Source organism: Macaca thibetana, chromosome X (genome assembly GCF_024542745.1).
Source record: "Macaca thibetana thibetana isolate TM-01 chromosome X, ASM2454274v1, whole genome shotgun sequence".
Taxonomy (NCBI): Eukaryota; Metazoa; Chordata; class Mammalia; order Primates; family Cercopithecidae; genus Macaca; species Macaca thibetana.
In genome coordinates this window covers 111,048,612-111,071,203 of record NC_065598.1, presented here as the reverse complement: position 1 = coordinate 111,071,203, position 22,592 = coordinate 111,048,612, and the positions used below count along the sequence as shown (strand labels likewise).

General features: G+C 44.0%; 2 pseudogenes; one reads left to right on the top strand and one right to left on the bottom strand.

Moving 5' to 3' along the window:
* The first annotated feature begins 5,729 nt into the window (after nucleotides 1-5,729).
* Nucleotides 5,730-5,821, top strand: LOC126946996 (uncharacterized; annotated as a pseudogene).
* Nucleotides 5,822-10,215: 4,394 nt separating this feature from the next.
* Nucleotides 10,216-11,515, bottom strand: LOC126946621 (elongation factor 1-gamma-like; annotated as a pseudogene).
* Nucleotides 11,516-22,592: the final 11,077 nt, after the last annotated feature.

Here is a 22,592-nt window from a genome sequence, read left to right as displayed (position 1 = left end):
GGGAGACACAGTCTTCTGTATAAAACAAAGATGCATTCAGAGAGAAGGGAGGGTTATTTTATTTTATTTTTTTGCCTTCCTTTAACTGAGAGTGCCCTGAGTGGAAGAGTGATTATCCTTTATAGACAAAGTTCCACCCAAGTTTCCCATTCTGGTCCACTTATGTAAATAAAGAAAGCAAACTTGCTCAGTTCTAATTCCTTGACTTGCTCAGTTCTGATTGGTCCACACAGGTCACAGTCTATTGGCTGATTCTGGCAACATAAACAGGAACAGACAGTTATGAAAGTCCCAAAGTTAAGCGAGCATGGAGTTTTCCAGGACTGCAAATTATGTGCGTGACCTCTAGTAAGCAAATGGCCTGTTGGCTCTGTTTTTAATTTAGGCCCAGTTAGCCACTCAGCGTCCATCTTAGAGGACTGGCTCTTTCAGGGTTCACATTTGAATGCATTTAGGGTCCACCCAAATAATCCAGGATAAGCTCCTTCTCTTAATATCCTTAACATAATCATGTATTTTGCCATGTAAAGTAATACTCACAGGTTCTAGGAATTAGGACATGGGCATTTCCTGTTGGGGACTACCATCCATTCCACTACAATAACATAGGAAATACATTCTCAAAAGTAATTTTGATTATTTTACCATCTTTAAGTAGTGTTACACACAGGGATGATCCAGCGGCAGCAGGCTAGACAGGAGAACCACACAGCCTAGTGGTGGTGGATTGGGCAGGAGAACCACAAAGGCTGCAAACAGCATGTAGTTCATATAGCATTTTCACCTAGTATCGTCCCCCTACGAACCTCCAAAACAAAAGGCCCCCATACAGCCTGCATTCCACAGGAGAGGGTAGTGGGAGGCTCAGATGTTCCTTATAGATAAGTAATGAATCTCCGTGTTGGCCCCTACCAGATTTATAAGCTCAGAACTCTAAACATGCATTCAGGTGCATCTGCCATACAGGGTCATTCTCACAGTATGCTTAAGTTATTGCTGTCAGGCATGTTTACCATACACAGATGTATCTACCATACAACTGCATATGAATAAACTTCTGGATAAAACAGGCAGCAGTGGAACACATGAACAGGGAAAGGAAAGGAAGTATAGGGCAAATAAATTACAGGTGAGCACAACATCTAACATGATGTCATGTTAGGCTCGGTTAAGTCAGAAATGAAAACTATCATGATGGTGTCTTTGGCAGATGGAATCATTGGTCCCACTTCTTCACCGCCTCATTGTATCCACACGTTTTGTCATGTATCTTTGTATGTCTCTCAGTAGAATTGGAGTGTATTTCCCTAACTATTTATTTGTTTTTGACACAAGGTCTCTGTCACTCAGGCTGGAGGGCAGTGGCGCAATCACAGCTCACTGCAGCCTCGATCTTCTAGGCTTAAGTGATCCTCCCACCTCAGTCTACCAAAGTAATGGCATTAGAGATGTGAGCCACTCCACTTGGTCCTGTCTCTTTCATATTAGGCTCAGACATATGATTGTCACTGGCCAAAGGGATATAAGCAAAAATGACAGCATGTCAATTCTGAACTTAGGACACAGGAGGCATTGTAGTTTTTCTACTTGCTCTCTTTTTCCCTCTGTCATCACCATCCCTTGGCTAGCCTACTGATTCTAAAAAGATGAGAGATATGTAGAGCACACCCAGACCCAGCCTTGCAGCCATCTAGCTGAACCTGGCTCAAATCAGCCAACCAACTACCAGGCAATCTGCAGATGTGTGAGCAAAAAAGATGTTTACTGTCACATACCACTGAGATTTAATGATTTTCTCTAGGCCACAATAACAACCTAATAAAATATCACAGGGGTGCTCAGAAATACAGAGATTAAGAGGCACCGCACAGAATGGATAGGAGTTCATACTTTGGGAGTCAAAGTCCAGCTCTGCCACTTAACTACCTGTGGAAATGTTAGGAAATCACTAAGCTCCCTATACCTAAATTTCCTTATTTGTGAAATAGGGATGACAGTTTATGTACCTTGTCATACTTTATAGAGTTATTGCGGTAACTAAATTAATATATATATATATAAAGTGCCAAGGATATTAGCTTGCACACAGGAAACACTAGATAAGTATTTGTTTATGATTATGATTATGATCATTGTCATCCACTAGGACCTATAACTAGTCTTTGAACCAATAATAAATGTCATAGAGAATTGCCAAAAAGTAGTACAAATATTCAGTAGCAATATGCATTCTCCCCAAAACCATATGAAAGTCACCCTTTCTATACAACCTCAAAATAATAAGAATTATAAATCAGTTTTTTTGTTTTTGTTTTTGTTTGTTTGTTTCTTTGGAGAGAGAGTTTTGCTCTTGTTGCCCAGGTTGGAGTCCAGTGGCATAATCTTGGCTCACTGCAACCTCTGCCTCCCGGGTTCAAGCGATTCTCCTGCCTCAGCCTCCCGAGTAGCTGGGATTACAGGCACCTGGCTAATTTTTTGTGTTTTTAGTAGAGACGGGATTTCACCATGTTGACCATCCTAGCCAGGCTGGTCTCGAACTCCTCAACTAAGGTGACCCACCCACCTCAGCCTCCCAAATGCTGGAATTACAGGTGTGAGCCACCGTGCCCAGCCTTATAAATCTGTTTTTAACCTTTGCCAATGTGGAACACGAACAACCATATTTCAGTAGTATTTTTAAAAGACATAGACCCCTGGCTGGGCACATTGGCTCACACCTGTAATCCCAGCACTTTGAGAGGCCAAGGTGGGTGGATCACTTGAAGCAAGGAATTGGAGAGCAGCCTGGCCAACATGGCAAAACCCCGTCTCTACTAGAAATAAAAAAATTAGCCAGGCATGGTGGCGCACACCCACAGTCTCAACTACTTGGAAGGCTGAGGCACGAGAATCGCTTGAACCTGGGAGTCAGAGGTTGCAGTGAGCCAAGATCACCGTTGCACTCCAGTCTGGACAACAGGGTGAGACCCTGTCTCAAAAAAATAAAAATAAAAATAAAAATAAAAAATAAAAAGAAAGAAAAAAAAGGCATATCCATAAGCATTAGCCAGATAAAGTATCTGTTTAAATATTTATAGCTTGTTTTATTTCCTGTGTGTTTCCTGATCATATCAATGACCCATTTGGATCAATGGCCTATTGACAAACCAACAATCAATGGTGGTTTGTCATTAAATATTTTATTTTTTGGGAGCCACTATTATATTATGTAAATCCAGACTTTGTCTGGTTTTATAATGCAAATGTTTTTCAGAGTTTAGTATTTTGTTTACGGTGTCTTTCATCACACAGAGTTTTTTTTTTTTTCCCCATTTAATCAGCTCTGCCAAACTTTTATTATATAAATATGGATTTTCTATCAGGTTTAGAAAATAATTTCTTATATTTTATTGTGAGAATTTTATTTTATTTTATTTTAATTTTTTGAGACGGAGTTTCACTCTTGTTGCCCAGGCTGGAGTGCAATGGTGCGATCTCGGCTCACCGCAACCTCCACCTCCCAGGTTCAAGCAATTCTCCTGCCTCAGCCTCCAGAATAGCTGGGATTACAGGCATGCACCACCATGCCCGGCTAATTTTGTATTTTTAGTAGAGATGGGGTTTCTCCATGTTGAGGCTGGTCTTGAACTCCTGACCTCAGATGATCCACCCGCCTTGGCTTCCCAAAGTGCTAGGATTACAGGCGTGAGCCACCGCCTCCAGCTGAGAATTTTAAAACATTGTTTTTTTATATTTCTGATTTAAAAGTATTACATGCTCATTATAAAAATGCAGAAAATTATGCTGAAGGAGAAAAAGGGTGAATCCTATGACTCATGATATTCACTTTGAAGATTTGCATTTGACTCTGACAGAAATTCCCTATGCATGAGATACATTCAGTTAAGTTTTTGTTTTTGTTTTTTGTTTTGTTTTGTTTTGTTGTTTTTTTTGTTTGTTTGTTTTTGTTTTTGTTTCTATTTTTTTGTTGTTGTTTTTTTTGTTGTTGTTGAGACGGTGTCTTACTCTGTCACCCAGGCTGGAGTGCAGTGGCATGATCTCGGCTCACTGTAACCTCTGCCTCTCGGGTTCAAGCGATTCTTCCACCTCAGCCTCCCGAGTCGCTGGGACTACAGGCACACACTACCACGCCCAGCTAATTTTTGTATTTTTAGTAGAGATGGGATTTCACCATGTTAGCCAGGCTGGTCTCAAACTCCTGACCTCATGATCTGGCCACCTCAGCCTCCCAAAGTGCTGGGATTACAGGTGTGAGCCACCGCGCCTGGCCCCAGTTAGGAATATTTTAATGGGAGTGTCTTATTCATGCAGTTACGTAAGCTATTTTGTTCATTTTTATGAATATCATTAACATCTATCCATATCATAAATAAATATTTATATCCTACTTTTTTTTTTTTTTAAGTAAAGATGAGGTCTTGCTATGTTGCTCAGGCTGGTCCTGAACCCCTAAGCTTAAGCAATCCTACTGCCTCCGCCTCCCAAAGTGCTGGGATTACAGGTTGAGCCACCATGCCGAGCCTACATTCTACTTTTTTTCTTATAATTTTATCACATTATAATTCAACTACGGAATCATATATTGGTTGGCACTTAAGTTGGGCAGGATGAGCACTATATCTATTCTAAGAAACTGTATGCTTGATTCACAGAGGCTTCTGGGTAACTGCTTACAGTTCAGAAACTTACTTGGACCAGGCTGAGTTGGCCTAGGGAAGGCTGGAAGTGATAAATGAAGATTTTGTTCAACCTGAGTATAATGTGCTACACTGCAGTTTGTAGTCATAATGCATACAGTACACACATAGAGTGCAACCCTATGATTGAGGAGAGGCACTCCACTTTGATGCAGAGGTTGCTGGTACATATCCAGCCTATCCTATTCTGTTTGTAATGTGACTCATTAGCTTCCAGAAGGTCTGGTATGGCTCTCACTCACTAAAGTATTACATCTGCAAAATTGTGTCTCCACCTTCCATCATTCCACCATCACTACCCTTGCTGCCTGATGAGGATCAGAAGTTCAGATGCTTATATCTCTGCACTCAAGAGCACAGCTTATCTTTGAGTTGTGTATCCCGACTACAATGCCTTTCTTCTATGTCATTTGCAGAAGTAAACCTTAGTTGATTTACTTAGATGGTGTCTGTCTGAGCTTTCTGTCCATACAATCCTACTATGGTTATTTGTCAATCAGTGGATGTATAGGCGTTTAAAGAACATCTCCATAGATAATTAAACAATGTGTACACATCTGAACATTTCACATAGATGAAGTGTCATGTATGGAATTACCTGGTGAGGCAGGATTATCAAATAAGCCAACTGCCTTCAAGAAAACTTGTACCAAGGGATTCACTTGCTGTGGATGAGACTAAGTACTTTGCTGCTCCCTGGCCAGAACTGAGTAAAATTAAGATTTTACACTTGGCCAGTTTGACAGGCCAGAAGTAATAGTAGTTCACTCTTGTCCTTTGCATCATCCTGACAGCTATTGAGTTAAAAAATAGCCAGTTGACACAGACGTTACAAATACAAACTTAGAATTGAACAGACCCAAGGAGGAACCCAGTTCCACCTCTTGATTTGGGCACGATTTTAGGCCGGTTTCTTACTCATTCCATGCATAGGTTATTTCCTTTGTAAAATGGGCATAACACTTAGGTCACAGAGGAGAGGTCAGAACTAGCAAATCTCACTCACAAATTAAGCACTCAAACATGCTTCTTGTGCTCACTTCAGCAGCACATATACTAAAATTGGAAAGATAAAGAGAAGATACATGGATAACATGCAAATTTGTGAAGTGTTCTATATTTTTCATGTTTATGGTTTGGAAGAATCAATATTGTTAAAATTTTCATACTACCCAAAGCAATCTACAGATTAGATGCAATCCCTATTAAAATACTAATAACATTCATCACAGAAATAGAAAAAACAATTATAAAATTTATGTGGAACTACAGAAGACCCAGAATAACCAAAGTTATCCTAAACAAGAAGAACAAAGTTGGAGGAATCACATTAGCTGACTTCAAATTATACTACAGAGCTACAATAATCAAAACAGCATAGTACCAGCACAAAAACAGACACATAGACCAGTGGAACAGAATAGAGAACTCAGAAACAAATTCACACACCTATAGTGAACTCATTTTTGACAAGGTGCCAAGAACATATGCTGGGGAAAGACAGTCTCTTCAATTAATGGTGCTGGGAAAACTGGATGTCCATATGCAGAAGAATGAAATTAGACTCCTATGTCTCACCATATACAAAAATCAAATCAAAATGAATTAAAGACTTAAATCTAACACCTCCAACTATGAAACTACTACAAGAAAACATATGGAAAACTCTCCAGGACATTGGTCTGGGCAGAGATTTCTTGAGCAATACCGCACAAGCACAGTCAATCGAAGCAAACATGGACAAATGGAATCACACCAAGTTAGAAAGCTTGTGCACAGCAAAGGATACAACCAAAGTGAAGAGACAATCCATAGGATGAGAGAAATATTTGCAAACTACCCCTCTGACAAGCAATTAATCACCAGAATATGTAAGGAACTCAGACAACTCTATAGGAAAAAATATCATAATATGATCCAGAAATGGGCAAAAGATTCGAATAGACATTTCTCAAAAGAAGACATACAAATGACAACAGCATTTAAAAGATGCTCAACATCACTGATCATCAGAGAAATGCAAATTAAAACTACAATGAGATATCATCCCATCCAGCTAAAATGGCTTCTGTCCCAAAGACAGACAATAATGAATGCTGGTGCGGATATGGAGAAAAGGTGGGAATGTAAATTAGTACACTCTTGGTGGGAATATAAATTAGTACAACCACTATGGAGAACAGCTTGGAGGTTCCTCAAAATATAAAAATTGAGCTACCATAAGATCCAGCAACCCCGCTGCTGGGTAAATAACCAAAAGGAGGAAAATCAGTAGATATCTGTACTCTTATATTTGTTGCAGCACTGTTCACAATAGCTAAGATTTGGAGGGAAGCTAAGTGTTCATCAGCAGATGAAGGGATAAAGAAAATGTGGTACATACACACAACAGAGTACTATGCAGCCATAAAAAAAAAAAAATGAGATCCACTCATTTGCAACAACATGGATAGAACCAGAGATCATGTTAAGTGAAATAATTGAGGCCCTGAAAGACTAACATCACATGTTCTTACTTATTTGGGGATCTAAAAATAAAATCAATTGAATTAATGGACATGGAGAGTAGAAGAATGATTACCAGAGGCTGGGAAGGATAGTGGGGGGGTTGTGGCAGAGGTGAGGATGGTTAATGGATACAAAAAAAAAAAAAAAATAGAAAGAATGAATAAGACCTACTATTTGATATCACAATAGAGTGACTATCGCCAATAATAACTTAATTGTAGCCAGGCACAGTGGCTCACGCCTGTAATCCCAGCACTTTGGGAGGCCAAGGCAGGCAGATCACCTGAGGTCCAGAGTTTGAGACCAGACTGGCCAACATGGTGAAACCCCGTCTCTACTAAAATTACAAAAATTAGCCGGGTGTGGTGGTATGTGCCTGTAATCCAAGCTACTTGGGAGGCTGAGGCAGGAGAATCACTTGAAACTGGGAGGTGGATGTGGCGGTGAGCCAAGATCACGCCACTGCACTCCAGCTTTGGAGATAGAGTGAGACTCCGTCTCAAATAAATAAATAAATAAATAAAAATAACTTAATTGTAAATTTTTAAATAACTTATAGAGTATAATTGGATTGTATATAACTCAAAGGATAAATTCTTGAAGGAATGGATACCCTGTTATCCATGATGTGCTTATTTCACATTGCATTCCTATATCAAATCATCTCATGTAACCCATAAATATATACACCTACAATGTATATAAAAGTTATGTACCCATAACTTTTTTTCTTTTGAGATGGAGTTTTGCTCTTGTTGCTCAGGCTGGAGTGCAATGGCATGAGCTCGGCTCATGGCAACCTCCGCCTCCTGGGTTCAAGCGATTCTCCTGCCTCAGCCTCCCAAGTAGCTTGGATTACAGGCATGTGCCACCACACCTGGCTAATTTTGTATTTTTAGTAGAGATGGGGTTTCTCCATGTTGGTCAGGTTGGTCTCGATCTCCTGACCTCGTGATCCACCCGCCTTGGCCTCCCAAAGTACTGGGATTACAGGCGTGAGCCACTGCACCTGGCCTACTTTTTTTTTTGAGACGGAGTCTCACTGTGTTGTCCAGGCTGGAGTGCAGTGGTATGATCTCAACTCACTGCAGCCTCTGCCTCTTGCATTCAAGTGATTCTCCTGCCTCAGCCTCCTGAGTAGCTGGAACTACAGGCACCCTCCACCATGCCCGACTAATTTTTATTTTTTTTTATTTTTTTTTTTTTTTTTTGAGACGGAGTCTCGCTGTGTCCCCCAGGCTGGAGTGCAGTGGCGCGATCTCGGCTCACTGCAAGCTCCGCCTCCCGGGTTCACGCCATTCTCCTGCCTCAGCCTCCGAGTAGCTGGGACTACAGGCGCCCACAACCGCGCCCGGCTAATTTTTTGTATTTTTAGTAGAGACGGGGTTTCACCGTGGTCTCGATCTCCTGACCTTGTGATCCGCCCGCCTCGGCCTCCCAAAGCGCTGGGATTACAGGCGTGAGCCACCGCGCCCGGCTAATTTTTATATTTTTAATAGAGACACGGTTTCGCCACGTTGGCCAGGATGGCCTCAAACTCCTGAGCTCAAGTGTCCCACACACCTTGGTCTCCCAAAGTGCTGGGATTATAGGCATGAGCCACTATGCCCAGCTTTAGCTTTGGGTTTTTCCCAGATGCCCTTTATGAGGATGAGGAAGTTATCTCTATTCCTAGTTTATTGAATATTTTTATATGAAGGGGTGTTAGATTTTCTCAATTTTTTTTTTCTGCAACTATTGGGATAATCATGTGATTTTTGTGGTTTTTCTTGATATAGTGTATTATATAATTTCATTTTTGGATGTTAAAAGAACATTGTATTCCTGGGATAGATCACACTTGGTTATATTGTATAATTATTTTTACATGCTACTGTAGTCAACTTTCTAGTATTTTGTTGATAGTTTGTGCATCCACATTAATAGGAAATATTGGTTTGTAGTTTTCTTTTTATTTTTTCTTTTCCTTTTTTTTTCTTTTTTTTTTGACAGTGTCTTGCTCTGTTGCCCAGGCTGAAGTGCAGTGGTGTTATCATAGCTCACTCCAGCCTCAACCTCCTGGACTCAAGTGATCCTTCTGTCTCAGACTCTCAAGTAGGCGGACTACACGTGCGTGCCACCACACCTGGCTAGTTTTTGTTTATTTTTTGTAGAGACGAAGTCTGGCTGTATTGCCCAGGCTGGGGCTGTCTTTTAAAAACCGCACTGAAATATGTTTGTTCCTGTATCACGTTGGCAAAGGTTAAAAAGGTTTTTTTCACTGGGTGCAGTGGCTCACGTCTGTAATCCCAGCACTTTGGGAGGCCAAGCTGGGCAGATTACCTGAGGTCAGGGGTTCGAGACCAGCCTGTCCAACATGGTGAAACCCCATCTCTACTAAAAATATAAAAATTAGCCAGGCGTGGTGGTGGGCGCCTGTAATCCCAGCTACTTGGGAGGCTGAGGCAGGAGAACTGCTTGAACCTGGGAGGCGGAGGTTGCAGTGAGCCAAGATTGTGCCACTGAACTGGGCGACAAGAGTGAGACTCCATCTCAAAATAAAATAAAATAAAATAAAATAAAATAAAATAAAATAGGCCAGGTGCAGTGGCTCACGCCTGTAATCCTAGCACTTTGGGAGGCCGAGGCGGGCAGATCATGAGGTCAGGAGATCGAGACCACCTGGCTAACACGGTGAAACCCCATCTCTAGTAAAAAATACAAAAAATTAGCTGGGTGTGGCAGTGGGTGCCTGTAGTCCCAGCTACTCAGGAGGCTGAGGCAGGAGAATTGCTTGAACCCGGGAGGCAGAGGTTGCAGTGAGCCGAGATCGTGCCATTGCACTCTGGCCTGGGAGACAGAGCGAGACTCTGTCTCAAAAAAATAAAATGAAATAAAAATAAAAATAAATAAATAAATAAAAACAATAACAACCCCAAAAAAGTTTTTTTTTTTCAATGTTCAGTTTTCTTTAATGACCTCCATCTCCCTGAAGGGCAGGTTCAGGCAGCTAGGTGATGGCAAGAGATGTTCATTTGAAGATCTTGCCCTGATTGAAGGCTTTGTGCACATGCTGGAAGGCTGTCTCCCAGGAAAAGTACTCTCAGACCAGTATCTGGGTCTCCTCGCTGCCAGGATCCAGTTTCTGCCATGTGTATGACTCGTAGTCCACCTGCCAATCTGGACTCAGTGGAAAGGCAAGCTCCTGGCCTCGGAAGACCCAGATTCCAGAAATGGAGCTGCTTATTGTTGGTTCCAAAGAGGATGACACTGGCAATGGTATTCTTACTCAGCTTGTCCAGTCACTGGAACATTCCAGTGATGAGATTGCAGCTCATGAAGGTCTGAGTGAGTTCTTCAGGGAAGTGATACTCTGAGTACCACAGGGACCAGCCGTCCTTATCAAAGTGCTCCCAGAAATATGACAGTGCCACAGAGAATGTATCCTCGTTGGAGAACTTGAGCTTCAATTCATCCAACACCAAGGTACTCTTGGGCAGGTGAGCAAAGAGGTCCTTGGCCTTGGACTCAGCGGCCAGCGCCTGCTCACATTCATCCATCTCCTCCTCAGGAGTAGGGGCAGCCACCTTTTTCTCCTCCCGCTCAGCCTGGAGCTTCTGCTTCTCTTCCTGTGACCCCTTCTCTTTCCGTGGTGTGTCCTTTTTAGGCTGGCTCTCTACAAACTTCTTAGCATCAAACTGGGCCATCTTCTCACATAGTTTCGCTTTCCCCAAGACAGTGCAGAACTGAGGCTGGTTAATGCAGGTGAGGAACAGCGGTTGGTATTGGGAAAGGCCTGGCAGAAAGAAGGTTCTAGGATCTGCTTATAGAGCCACAACAGGGTGCAGACAACTGTGATGTCAGACAATGTCCTCCAGAAAAGTCCTTGTCTTCAAGTGAGCATCCAACAGCCCCAGAATTCGCCTCACTTCCTCCTTTGCATTCTCAGTGGCCTGTTTGTTGTGCTGCATGATGCTCAAGGTGGGGAACACCCAGGTACTGGTTGGGGACACTATATCGCTATCAGCAAAGCTCACTCACTGCGCCACCTGAGCTGCTGCCTCTGGAGTACTTCCCTGCAGCTCCTCATTGCTCACATAGTAGGCAATGGTATTGCTCTCAAACACACAGAATTTATCGTCACCCTCAAATGCTGGAATCTTGCCGGCAGGAAATTTGCGGAGAAATTCAGGGGTGAGGTTGGTTTGGCCAAAGTGGAAATGGTGTGGTGTGGAGAGCACACGGACCTGAGCCCCACTATACTGAGCAGCAATGAGGGCCTTGAAGGTCCTTCAGTTTTCAGGATATGTGCACAGGGTCCCAGCCGCCATGGTGATTCCACAAAGAAAGGCTTTTTTGTTTGTTTTTTAAGATAGAGTCTCACTCTCTCACCCAAGCTGGAGTGCAGTGGTGTGATCTCGGCTCACTGTAACCTCTGCCTTTCAGGTTCAAGCAATTCTCCTGTCTCAGCCCCCCCGAGTACCTGGGATTACAGGCGTGCACCACAACGCCCAGCTTTTTTTTTTTTTTTTTTTTTTTTTGTATTTTTAGTAGAGACGGGGTTTCACCATGTTGCCCAGGCTGGTCTTGAACTCCTGAGCTCAAGCAATCTGCTCACCTCAGCCTTCCAAAGTGCTGGAATTACAGGTGTGAGTCACCATGTTAGACCTGTAGTTCCCTTATTTGTGATATTTTACCTGGTTTTGATAAGAGGGTTATACTGGCCTGATAGAATGGCTCACAAAACTCAGGAAAACACTTTACTTACATTTACTCATTTATTAGAAAGCATTTTACAAAGGATACTGATGAACAGCCAGATGGAAAAGATGCACAGGTGAGGTATGTGAAAAGGGGTGTGGAGCTTCCGTGCCTTATCCTGGCACCCTCCAGGAACCTAGATGTGTTAGGCTATCTGGAAATGCTCCCAAACTTCGTCCTTTTAGGCTTTTATAGAAGCTTCATTTCATAGGCATGATTGACAAAATCACCAGCCATTGGTTATTAAGTCAACCTTTAACCCCTGTTACCTCCCTGGAGTTTGGGAAGTGGGGCTGAAAGTCCCAACCCTCTAATCATGCTTGGTCTTTCCAGTGACCAGCTCCCATTCTGCAGCTACCTACAGGCTGCCACCAGTCATCTCATTACCATACAAAAGACATTCTTATCACTCTGGAGATTTGAAGAGTTTTAGGTGCCTTTTAGGAAACCAGGACTTGAAGACTAATTTTTTTAAATTATTTATTTATTTATTTATTTTGAGATGCAGTCTTGCTCTGTTGCCCAGGCTGGAGTGCAGCAGCGTGATCTCGGCTCACTGCAACCTCTGCCTCCCGGGTTCAAGTGATTCTCCTGGCTCGGCCTCCTGAGTAGCTGGGACTACAGGTGCCCGCCACCATGCCCAGCTAATTTTGCATATTTTTAGCAGAGACGGGGTTTCACTGTGTTAGCCAGGATGGTCTTGATCTCCTGACTTCATGATCTGCCTACCTCGGCCTCCCAAAGTGCTGGGATTATAGGCATGAGCCACCATGCCTGGCGAAGACTAAATATTTATATTTCACAATATAATACCCTTTTGCTATTGCCCCCTACTGCCACCCTCAACAGCCCTAGACAACCATTAATTTCCTTGTGTCTCTACAGATTTGCCTATTCTGGATTTTTTTTTTTTTTTTTGAGAGGGAGTCTTGCTCTGTCACCCAAGCTGGAGTGCCATTGCACGATCTCAGCTCACTGCAAGCTCTGCCTGCTGAGTTCAAGGGATTCTCCAGCCTCAGCCTCCCATGTAGCTGGCCACCATGTCTGGCTAATTTTTGCACTTTCAGTAGAGACGAGGTTTCACCATGTTGCCCAGTCTGGTCTCAAACTCCAGGGCTCAAAGTGATCCGCCCACCTTGGCCTCCCAAAGTGCTGGGATTACAGGCATAAGCCATCACGCCCAGCCAGGATCTTTTTTTTGCAGACAGGGTCTCACTCTGTCACCTAGGCTGGAGTGTAGTGACATCATCTCAGCTCACTGCAACCTCCACCACCGCTGGGGCTCTAGCGATCCTCACCTAGACTTCCCGAGTACCTGAGAATACAGATGCATGCCCTGGCTAATTTTCTTTATTTTTTGTACAGACAGAGTCTCCCTATGTTGCCAAGGCTGGACTCGAACACCTGGGCTCAAGTGATCCTCCCGCCTCAGTTTCCCAAACTGCTGAGATTATAGGCATGAGCCACCAAGCCCGGCTTGGACATTTTTTTGTAGATGGAATAATACAATAAGTACCACAATTTCTTTATCCCTTCACCTTTTGCTAGACACTAGGGATGCACTCAGTGCTTACCTATGAAGCTGTTATGATTATGTATATTTTTTTGTACGGACGTATGATTTCATTTCTCCTTAGGTACCTACCTAGGAATGAAATTGGTGGGTCATGGAATTTTTATGTTTAACTGTGTCAAGATCTGCCAGATTTATGTGCAAGGTGGTTGTAACACTTTACATTCAGGAGAAGGGGGAAGAGGAGAGAGAGAAAAAAAATTCACGTTCTTACCAGCAGTGTATGAGAGTTCCCATTTCTCTAATGCTCACCAAAAATTTGTTTTCTTTCTTTCTTTTTTTTTTTTTGAGATGGAGTCTCACTCTTGTCGTTCAGGCTGGAGTGCAGTGACGTGATCTCGGCTCACTGCAACCTCTGCCTCCTGGATTCAAGCGATTATCCTGCCTCAGCCTCCCAAGTAGCTGGGACTACAGGTGCCCACCACCACGCCAGGCTAATTTTTGTATTTTTAGTCGAGACGGGGTTTCACCATGTTGGCCAGGCTGGTCTTGAACTCCTGAACTCAAGTGATCCACCTGCCTCAGCCTCTCAAAATGCTAGGATTACAGGCGTGAGCCAGTGCTCCCAGCCTGATTTTAATTATAATCATCCCAGTGGATTTGAAGTGGTATCTCTTTTTGATTTTGATTTACATTTCCCTGATGGCTAATAATGGTGAGTATATTTCCAAGTGCTTATTGGCCATTTGTATATCTTCTTTGGAGAATGTCCATTCAAAGGTCTTACCCATTTTTAAATCTAGTTATTTGTTTATTGAGTTGCAATTGTTCATCGTATGTTCTCGGTACAAGTCTCTTATTAGATACAGGATTTACAAAAATGTCCTCCCATTGTGTGAATTTTGTTTTTCACTTTCTTGATAGTGTCCTTTGAAGCATAGGAGTTTTAAATTTTGATATTATTCAGTATATATATTTTATCTTTTATTGATTGTGCTTTTGGTATTTGTGATATTTTTTTTTGTGATATATTTTTACGTTTGATTTCGTAGGAGTCACCCCTAGTCAGAGCAGCTTATTGTTCAGTGTTTGGTCAGAGTTTTGTGTTTAAACCCCTCATGCCAATGAAGCTTCTGTTCTGTGTTGATGAGTCTGTGTGTGGCTTGGAAAATGCATTTATGTCTCGCCTATGTCTTGCTCTAAGGTTCACTCTTTTTTTTTTTTTTTTCTTGAGACAGTTTCACTCCTGTTGCCCAGGCTGGAGTGCAGTGACGTGATCTCGGCTCACCGCAACCTCTGCCTTCCGGGTCCCAGTTCAAGCAGTTCTCCTGCCTCAGCCTCCTAAGTAGCTGGGATTACAGGCACGTGCCACCATGCCCAGCTAATTTTTGTATTTTTAGTAGAGACAGGGTTTCATCATGTTGGCCAGGCTGGTCTCTAACTCCTGACCTCGTGATCCGCCTGCCTCAGCCTCCCAAAGTGCTGGGATTACAGGCGTGAGCCACTGCTCCCAGCTAAGGTTCACTCTTGATTGGCTACAGCCATCCCTATTGCACAAAGAGTTCCCCAAACCTCTGGACTGTGATCCAGAGGCCTCTTTTTGGCTATCTCTTTCCTTGGCTTTCTCTAAGTATTCTCCAAGGCCTCCACTGGTCACGGATTTCACCATTCTCTATTCTAAATAAGGTTAGTTGTGGCGGCTCATGCCTGTAACCCTAGCACTTTGGGGACTAAAGCAGGAAGATGGCTTGAGCAGTAGGCTGTGAGCCGTGATCATGCCACTGCACTCCAGCCTGGATGACAGAGGGAGACCCTGTCTCTAAATAAATAAATAAACAAATAAAGTTAGTCCCTTCAGGCCAAACAGCAGAACTCTTAGAAATCACAGCCAATCTTCCCCCTGGAAAATCCCCTGTGCCACTATTCTTGACTAGGGACAGAGAGCCACTTTTCACAAAATGACATCCTGTTCTATTCTTAGAAAAGGACACTGGAAGCCGGGCGCGGTGGCTCAAGCCTGTAATCCCAGCACTTTGGGAGGCCGAGACGGGCGGATCACGAAGTCAGGAGATCGAGACCATCCTAACATGGGCTAACATGGTAAAACCCCGTCTCCACTAAAAAATACAAAAAACTAGCCAGGCAAGGTGGTGGGCGCCGGTAGTCCCAGCTACTCGGGAGGCTGAGACAGGAGAATGGCATAAACCCGGGAAGCGGAGCTTGCAGTGAGCTGAGATCCGGCCACTGCACTCCAGCCTGGGCGACAGAGCGAGACTCCGTCTCAAAAAAAAAAAAAAAAAAGGAAAAAAAAAGAAAAGGACACTGGAAGGCTATAGTAACCCCTACTCTTCATGGTTTGCCCATTCTGCCACAGGACTAGGAGGTTTGTTGATAGTGTCCCATTATTCTGGGCTGCCACCACCTCTCATGCTCCCTCTTCTCTTTCTCCTGGCCTCCAGGCTAGGAGTAAGCCCAAAAGTATTAGTAGTAGGGTTTTGGGATGACAATCTATTGTATGTGTCGTGTCCCTGATGGGCTATCTCTGTTGCCTGAAGAGGCAGGGAGGAGGCATGGGCTTCAGAAAGCTAGAGAAGAAGCTTCTCATCCTTTGCCACTTGCCCAGGGAGAACCTATTTGTCTCTTTAAGTGACCTAACTGCTGGCAAGTGCACAAAGGATGATTGAGACTAACAACAGGCTGGGCACAGTGGCTCACGCCTGTAATCCCAGCACTTTGGGAGGCTGAGGCGGGCGGATCACCTGAGGTCAGGAATTCGAGACCGGCCTGGCCTACATGGTGAAACCTCATGTCTACTAAAAATACAAAAAATAGCCGGGCGTGGTGGTGCATACCTGTAATCCCAGCTACTCGGGAGGCTGAGGCAGGACAATTGCTTGAACCTGGGAGCAGAGGTTGCAATGAGCTGAGATCATGCCATTGCACTCCAGCCTGGGCAACAAGAGCAAAACTCTATCTCTAAAAAAAAAGAAGAAAAAAAAAATCGAGACCTAACAACAAAACAGAAAGTTCATTCACAACCCTATTGAGAGGTAAAAAAGAATTTAAATAAATACATGTTCAAATGATAACGTTGCCTGTTGTATCATTCATATGCCGTAATTGCTCCCTCCCCAGGTGAGAGGCAGGTTCCCAAGACCAGACACTGCCTGCGTCCTGTCACCTCTCACTCTTTGTCATGGAACTGCTAGAGGGCCAGCACCTTAAGGGCTGCTGCTTGGTGGCGCCCATACTGCCTAGGTGGGCAGCAATGTGTCGGGGCCAAAGGAGTGACAGCAGCTGGCAGGTTTCCTCTACCTGACTAGTGCCCTGATTTGTATGTTCTTTGTTTTGAGGAAACAAACACACTCCTCTTGCAAAATAATATTCACCTAAGGAGACATGTACAGGGTAAAGACGAAAATGAAAATAGCCAGTGATGAGAGATGAGGAGCATTAAATGGGGCCGTGTATCCTCCCAGCACCTTGTTCCCTAAGGACAGAGAGAGATACAAATAAAAATAGTTTTAAAACAATAGTCTAGTGAGCTCTATAGGTCCATGGGTAACCTGCTGGTCATTTAGTTAGTAAACAATAACAATGAAAAGATTTCTGTGGACCTACCTTTTTGATTTCTATTGACAGATGTAATCCTTTTATTTTTTCAGGAAAAATGTCTTCACAAATACAAAAATGTTTCAAGGAAAAATTGAAGTCACTCCTGCCCACATCCACTGCCCAGTGTAACCACCCTTAAAGATCGCTGTGTATTTGTGTACTAATTTTTCTGTTTATAAAATCATTCATGTATTTATTAAGAACATGTTTAGAAGAAATCTCTGCATTAACCTCAGGGCACACAGCTGGTCTTTGATCACCCCCAACTCCTCAGAATGTCCTGTCTCCATTTCACTCTCCCACAGCCGACTTTCTCCCATGCTCGGGTGCCCCAAGACCACCTGCTGAAAAGCTACTTCCAACCTTAAGCTCAGGCCCCGACTCACAGCCCTTTATTCTAACAGAGCCCCTAGGTGTTTGGGCAGAGGTAGGTGGGTATTACCAGGGAAGGAGGAAGAGGACAATGAGGCCCCTTAAGTTCTTTGTCCTGGCTAGGCAGCTGTCTTCCTGCATCACAGGTCTCCACAGGATAGTTCCCAATTCCCAGCTGCTTTCAATTGGTGGGGTGTGGATTGGCAGGATGGGTTAATGCCCTGCCACAACTTTCTCACTTTGTAATGGGAGCTGTATGGTAAATTCACCTGATAGTAATAACTTAAGCATGTCCTGAGAATGATCCTGTATGGCAGACACACCTGAATCCTGAATGTGTGTTTGAAGTTCTGAGCTAAGAAATCTGGGGGTGGCCAACACAGAGATTCATTTCTTATTTATGAAGAACCTGTGAACCCCCAGCCATCCTGTCCCATGGATTGTGGGCTATACAGGGGTTCAAGGTCCTGTGTTTTGGGTTAAATGAAGGCTGCCAGGTGGAGGTTGTTAGGGGGAGGGTGTGAAGTGAAAATACTATATAATTAGTATATTGGTATTAACAGGTGAGAGCTGCTGGGCGCGGTGGCTCACACCTGTAATCCCAGCACTTTGGGAGGCCGAGGCGGGCAGATCATGGGGTCAAGAGATCGAGACCATCCTGGCCAACATGGTGAAACCCCATCTCTACTAAAAGTAAAAAAAAGTTAGCTGGGCATGGTAGCACACGCCTGTAGTCCCAGCTGGAGGCTGAGGCAGAAGAATTGCTTGAACTCAGGAGGTGGAGGTTGCAGTGAGCCGAGATGGCGCCACTGCACTCCAGCCTGGTGACAGATTGAGACTGTCTCACAAACAAACAAACAAACAAACAAAAAACCCTCTATAAATTGCGTGACTTTATTTTGCAAGAGGTTGTGGTTCTCTTGTCCAGCCCACTGCCGTTGGGCCCCGTCCCCCAACTGTAAGTCCCCAGTAAAACCCCATGTCTCATTCACTGACTCTGGGTCTCTTCTTCAGCCTCTTGAACCTGATATTCATTCCCATTGGAGTGTACAGGGGCTCGGCACAACATGATCATATGACAAAGACCTGGGCTATGAATTTTAACTACCTCTGTCTGGATTCCTCCTTGTTTTTTCTCCTTCACTTTAGGGAGGAATGGCCATTTCCCCACGTAAAGAACCAAGTCATCACCTTTTTTTGGTCCTATTTCCTGGGTGGGCAGATTCAGTAACTACTTGTACCAGGAAACAAAAGTCCATAGAGGCCACATGGCTTTGCCAAGGGGAACAAGCAGGGTGGCGCAGGATAGTTTGACACAAGCGAGGCTCTCATGCTGCAAATCCTTTGCTCGCTCCATGTTATATAAATGAATTTTTAAATTTCACCTGAGGGTGTTGTCGTACTCCATGTGCTCCTGCTAAAACAGGTGTGACCAACCCGGAGATTCGTTCCTTGTCTATGAGGAACATCTGAGCCGCCATCCTGTCCCATGGAACACGAGCCATATAGGGGTTTGAGGCCCTGAGTTTTGGGCTAGATGAAGGCTACCAGGTGGAGGATGTTAAGAGGGAGAGTGTTAAGTGAAAATGCCATAGAAACTTCTGAAACAAAGAGAAAACTATGCAACCCCAATTCACTCTGCTAAAAGGAAAAAATTAAGCTGAAATCTGAGTGCTGCAAGCAGCTATGTTTTTTTGTTTGTTTGTTTGTTTTTGAGACGGAGTCTCGCTCTGTCGCCCAGGCTAGAGTGCAGTGGTGCTCACTGCAAGCTTCGCCTCCTGGGTTCTAAGCAGATAGCTAAAGATAAAAGGTTAAATGTCTCCACAGGTAGCTAATCAGTGTTCACCTTTTCTTATGTAAAGTGCCGATTTACTGACTCTGAGATGAATACGTGATTGACTATTCCCTTACCAGCTCCTTTTCTCTTGCAACATGTGGATTCACTAATGTGACTATACCGTCCCCTTTTCCCCTCCATCCTGCTTCCCCCACCTGTCTCCCCCGCCTGTTTTTAAGATAAAGTCTCGCTCTGTCACCCAGGCTGGAGTGCAGTCCCGGGTTAAAGCAATTATCCTGCCTTAGCCTCCTGAGTAGCTGGGACTACAGGTGTGTTCCACCACGCCCGGCTAAGTTTTGTATTTTTAGTAGAGATGGGGTTTCACCGTGTTGGCCAGGCTGGTCTTGAACTCCTGACCTCAAATGATCCACCTGCCTCAGCCTCCCAAAGTGCTGGGATTACAGGTCTGACCACCATGCCAGGCCTGCTTTTCTCCCTTTAAATAATGAAGCCATTAAAATTCTCTTTGTAGAGAGGCACAGACCACAGACTGTTTCTGTGATTCCATGTTCTTTCTCCCAGGACGTTGTCTTTAACCTTGGCAAAATAAACTTCTGAGTTAATTGAGACCTGTCTCAGATACTTTTGGTTTACAAACTGCATGGTCTTTGCAAGCAGTTGTAATTATCCTGTCCAGCTCACTGCCATTGGACTCTTTTCCCTTTATGTAAGCCCCTAATAAAATCCCAGGTCTCACTTGCTGGCTCTGGGTTCTTTGGCCTCTTGAACCTGGTGGCTTCCCCACTGAGGTTTATAGGGGTTTAGCACAGCATCCATTCTTGAAAGCAGAGCCTAATCACCTCTTAAAGGTCTCACCTCTTTTTCTTTTTTTTTTTTTTAGATGGTGTCTCGCTCTGTCACCCAGGTTGGAGTGCAGTGGCGCGATTTTGGCTCACTGAAACCTCTGCCTCCCGGGCTCAAGCGATTCTCCTGCCTCAGCCTCCCAAGTAGCTGGGATTACAGGCGTACACCACTACACCTGGCTAATTTTTGTATTTTTAGTAGAGACAGGGTTTCACCATGTTGGCCAGGGTGGTCTTGAACTCCTGACCTCAAATGATCCACCTGCCTTGGCCTCCCAAAGTGCTGGGATTACAGGCGTGAGACACCATGCCCAGCAGGTCTCACCTATTAATACCATCACAATGGCAATTAAATTTCAGCATGGGCCAGGTGCAGTGGCTCACACCTGTAATCCCAGCACTTTGGGAGGCCAAGGCGGGTGGATCACTAAAGGCCAGGAGTTTGAGTCCAGCCTGGGCAACATGGCAAAAACCCATCTGTACTGAAAATACAAAACTTAGCTGGGCGTGCTGGTGCATGCCTGTAATCTCAGCTACTAGGGAGGCTGAGGCAGGAAAGTCATTTGAATCCAAGAGGTGTAGGTTGCAGTGAGCCAAGATCAGGCCACTGCACTCAGCCTGGGTGACACAGCGAGACTCTGTAGCAAAAAAAAAAAAAAAAAAAAAAAAAAAAAAAAAAAAAAAAAAATTTGGCCGGGCACGGTAACTCACGCCTATAATCCCAGCACTTTGGGAGGCAGGTGAATCACCTGAGGTCAGGAGTTCGAGACCAGCCTGGTCGACTGTGTGAAACCACCATCTCTACTAAAAATACAAAAAATTAGAGATGGAGTTTTGCTCTGTCGCCCAGTCTGGAGTGCAGTGGCGTGATCTTGGCTCACTGCAACCTCTGCCTCCCAGGTTCAAGCAATTCTCATGCCTCAGCCTCCTGAGTAGCTGGGATTACAGGTGCCACCACCACGCCTGGCTAATTTTTGTATTTTTAGTAGAGAGAGGGTTTCACCATGTTGGCCAGGCTGGTCTCGAACTCCTGACCTCAAGTGATCCAACCACCTCAGCCTCCCAAAGTGCTAGGATTACAGGTGTAAGCCACCATGCCCGGCCACCTGTCCAGTTTCAAGGTCAATAAAGGCAAGCTCAGTATACTCCAATTCTTTTCTCAGCTAGAGGCCAGGACCATCCTGACCTGGTTTATAATTTGCTCCTGTTCTCTCCAATTTAGCTCCTGTTCAGGGCCCTGAGGATTAGTTTCCCTCATGGCCCCAGCTCCTGGTCTGCTGACACATTTTGATCTTCCTAGCCCTAAGCTTAGTCATCAAGCTCACCTCTCTGGGTCCTGCATCCCCTGGAATTCCACAATTATCTCTGGCCCTCTGGAACACAAACCCTAACCGCTTCAAATTCAGTTGCACCTTTGCAGGGTGTATTGGAAACCCAGGCTGGCAAGGACTGTTCCTAAAATCCACATTCTCATCTGTTGTGCTCCCAGAATCCCGCTGCCTAAATATATCCCCTCCTGGTTTCAGAACAGAGACTCACAAACATATATAGATAGGGTCAAAGGGACCTCAGCTTCAAGGTCAAATCAGTCCTTCCCAAATGAAGACTTTGTTTTCCCACAAAAGACAGACTGCTTCCCAAAAGTTTAAAGCATTCCTTGCATCTGGAAATAGCTGAGACTTTGTTCGTATTTCATGGAAGCCCAAAGAGTGCGCTGTACCTGCTGGGCTCCTTGAACACTGGGTTCAATTTTAAATAAGCTAGTAACACTATGCAATTTGGCCACTAGATGGCAGGACCTCTTCACCATGAGTATAACATGAAGCTAACTCAGAAAACCCCCGAGTAGTTAACACCAGCCAGCCAAAGCAAAAGGAATTTATCAAGTTTGGTGAAAGGTCCTCTCTTCATGTATGAATCTTTTCAAATTTATCCTTATTTTGATAATGATGTTAGCAAATACAATTATGATTTGTTTCCATAGTGATGTCTGTCCTTATTTTACCTTCTTTCTTCTAAGGAAAACCACTCTAATCAGGAAAGAAATCTGAGACTTTTTATGGAAATACAGGGCAAATACAGAGACTCCACTTTTACAGGAAAACGTTTTTCAAAGGAAGTCTCTAGGAATCCTCAGCAAGCTTCCTGAACACAGGTCATTTCAAACAGAAGAAGTAATCCAAACTTCATTTAGGGCAATTACTCACAGTTAAACCTTTACAATAATTAATTTCATGCTAAGCACTTTGAACTCCTTCCAGTAGTGAAGTGGGTATACTGCAAAGTTCTTTTCCTCTTTTGAGAAGACAAAGTCAGAAGAGACAAAATAGAGAGGAGGAGACTACTTCTGGGCATGTAAGTTGGGGTGAAATTCCAGTGTATTTTCTCATTGCTCTCCACGCGAACAATCTGGAGATGAAGTCAGTTGTTTCCAGAGTCAAAGAATACCAGGAACATTCCTGCAGTGAAACAAGCGGGATTTGTTGTTCACTGAAGGAACCATGGAG